A 1,221-nucleotide genomic window follows, 5' to 3' on the forward strand; every position below is an offset into this window, starting at 1 on the left:
CCCAGCTTGAAAACTTTGGAATTGATCATACCTTACACCTTAACAACAAAATCCAATTTTGAAACCTTTTGTAAATTCCTGAAAGAGTTCCTGGGGAAATACACATGCAAAAAGTCAAACTTGGCTAATATGGGAGTTGTTTTTCACTTGTAATGCCTATTTCTGTTTAATAGTGCCTTTCAAAGTGGAAAAAAAATTATTCTGCCCTCTTGTCTGGAGGAGGAGATACCATTTATAAACAAACATGTACAAATACATCTTTAAAGCATTTTTTTTTTTAGGGGTTGTATAATTCAGTATTTGTTAGAGGACCCGGTCTGGTGAAAATATTGTGTGATTTAGTTCTACTAAATTCATTTAGTATACTTTTGTATTCAATTTCCATTTGATACATGAATTTCTTAGAAGCAGGAGTCATTAAAATATGAGCATGCAAGGAGAATGGTGGTTAAAATATAATCATTACTGTTTTAGAACAAATACATCACATCTCATCTTTGTTACTACTTTGAGTAAAAGTGAATGTGGAACATACAACTTAAAATATATGAAGGTCCTATTATTAACCTCTTAGTCTGAAATTCTGTTTATTCCTAAGTCATAGAGTCAAAATTGGCAAGTCCAAACTTGCAGAACTACGTGCCTCATTCAAATAGTATATTACAATTCTTTTCAATGAGTATAATTTATAACATTACTCAAGTTACAATAAGGAAGTATAACTAAAAAATCTAGTCACGGGGAAACCTCAAGGACTTGATTTTTTATTTATTTATTTTTTTTAAGTCCTCTTTGACATACACTTTATAAGTGTGCTGTTTGATCTGTGCTGTTTAATCTTAAAGAGCTATGAAGCAATTGGTAGAGAAGATAACTAGGGAGGAAATATATAAATTATTCAAAGCTAGATGAAATCCTAAGGTGGAACGTCTTTCATTTGGTCTGAAAACCAGTGTTAGCATTTGTTTATGTGCTGGATCCTTTATAGATCTTTTTATGAGCAGAGAATGAAAGTCTTCAGATCATGGTTTTTTTCATTATTTTAATATATATACCTTTGTGCAAAACTTTGAAGGCTTGTCTTACATGAGATCTTTAATGGAAAGCTCAAAAAAACTTTATTATTGAACTGCCACTAATGACCAAAAATTGGGCACACATGCATTGTTTTTCAGTTGTGAACATCTTTACTTAGTGTTATGTTTCTGCTTTGAGATAGGA

This window comes from Meleagris gallopavo, chromosome 5 (genome assembly GCF_000146605.3).
Source record: "Meleagris gallopavo isolate NT-WF06-2002-E0010 breed Aviagen turkey brand Nicholas breeding stock chromosome 5, Turkey_5.1, whole genome shotgun sequence".
In the NCBI taxonomy this organism is placed as follows: domain Eukaryota; kingdom Metazoa; phylum Chordata; class Aves; order Galliformes; family Phasianidae; genus Meleagris; species Meleagris gallopavo.